Source organism: Cheilinus undulatus, linkage group 1, assembly GCF_018320785.1.
Source record: "Cheilinus undulatus linkage group 1, ASM1832078v1, whole genome shotgun sequence".
Lineage (NCBI taxonomy): Eukaryota > Metazoa > Chordata > Actinopteri > Labriformes > Labridae > Cheilinus > Cheilinus undulatus.
In genome coordinates this window covers 53,340,292-53,342,457 of record NC_054865.1, presented here as the reverse complement: position 1 = coordinate 53,342,457, position 2,166 = coordinate 53,340,292, and positions in this window count along the sequence as shown.

The window sequence follows — 2,166 nt, the reverse complement described above, 5'->3', positions numbered from 1 at the left end:
ACCCAAGAATGTTCATAGTAATTAACTCTTAAAGTAAGATTATTTTTGACCAAAAGATAATCTAGTAGAAATGTCCGAATGGAGGGCTGTTATTTTAATTATCTAATGTAATTTATAGAGATCTTTCTCATGGTAAAAAAGCAAACATGCAATAGCAACAAAAATAAACATCCAGTTTTTGGTCATTTAAATACATCGACAATAGTTTCCTCCTTATCAGTTCCAGCAACTTTTTCTAAATGTTGCCAATGTATTGTGCAAATTAAACCAGTGGTTCTCTGGCAGGTCAGGAACCAAAAGTGGGTTTAAAGGCTCTTTGCACTGGGTCCAGAATGTATGCTGGGACAAATGTGTGGCAAAAGTGTATGTATGTTGCCAACTACTTTTGCAACATTTTGCCCATTGTTGACACCTTATGCCAGCTATTGCTTGCCACTTCTTGCCATTCTTACCCCATTTCTGGCCATTTTTACACAATTTTGCCTCTCTGTAACCAGTTTTCAACACTTTATTATTAAATACTTTTTCCCTTTGACATCTTAAAGTTTGTTTTTAAACATCATGGCTTAGCTTAACCTTGCAAAGCAGATGGATTCGCCCATTTCCTTCTTGCAAAGCTCCCTTCTGAACAGACTGGGCCCGGTTAGAAAGTGACAGGACCAATCACCATCGAGGGCCAGTACTTTCAGACGCGGCAGAGTCGTGACGTAAGCAAGCATTAGCTTGGATGCTGCTAAAGCGCCAGTTTTATCAGAACTTGACAACATTTCTTCGTTAAAAGAAGAACAAAGAACAGCACTGAGTTCTTTTCTTTTCAAAAACGACAAAGGTCTTGTACTGACATGTCTACCGTAGACATGGTTCACGTTTTGCAGTTCTCTATGGAGTTTACTCGTTGGTAGCAGCACACCCCAGTTTGGCGCTACGATGTCACGTGTTTTGATGTTCTGATTGGCCCGTAAAGATGTGACAGACAGAACGTTCATCCAATCACCCTCCAAGTTTTTTTTTCAAAGGCTCTGCTCTTTCCCAAACACAGTCTCTGGAAGGTTTTACCAGATGGATGTGTGAAACAAATCTATCTGGCATGTCAGGTTAGGTTTAGCCAGGTCTGCCCATAGAATTGACTGGGTCCCTGAAAAATCCAGTGAATGGGCCCTCTCCAGTTGAGATTTATTGATGATAAAAATGTGTTTTTTTTTTTCGTCAGATAAATAAATCAAAAACATTTTGTGTTTCTTTGAAAAGAATGATTAGCCAGGCAAAAATAAAATATGGTTTTCACAGCTTACCTTTACAATGCACCATGATATTGCTGACCTTGATGGGTCCCCAGTTTGGCTGGGTCCCAGAAAGTTCTACCCCCTATCCCCCTTATGGGCAGCCTTGGCCACACTTCAGCCAGTGTGGGCAAGCCAGACTGAGGCTTCGCTCTCCTTCACCCATCTCCCCTCCTGATCAAAACCACTATCATCTCATGGACTACATTTACACCCTTTCACAGGAGCCCTGAGAGCACATGCGTGCTTTATGTAGTGTTCCCATGACAACAAGTAATTTCTTTTTATTCTTTATTTTTTTAGAAATGTCATTTATGTATTTCCCATCACCACACTGCAAACGTACAAAGCAGAGATGTAAACGAAAAACGAAAATTTATATCATGATTATTGTGACCAAATTTACTACATTTGTCGGTAATGTGTGAGGACTGTTATGTAACAGGTTTCTGCTCACGTGCCTGTCACGTTTAGGGGGATCTCGAGTCGGTGATTCGCCTTCACAGAGTGATCCACCCACAAAAGACAGCTGCTCTTAAAATATTAACCATGGATTTGGTAAGGCTAATGGTGGCAATGATTTTGTCAAAAATGTGTGCTACGGTCGATAATTTAAGGCAGTATTTTCGCCAATGCGCAGTCTCAAAGCGGGTTTACCGTCAGGAATATGTATCAATTATCTAAATAAAAAAATCCCATCAAATAAAATAAAATAATTGCACCGTCAAAGGAAAATAAGAAAATGCCACCTTGTTACGCTTGATAGATAGAAGGCATGGGGCTGGACACTGCTGTTACGTCATTGCCTGTTGTAACCAATGAGAGAGCCGGTATCCTTATTCCAGATTCTTCTAGGAAGTAGATTCGGAGATGTGTCAGAGCCGCT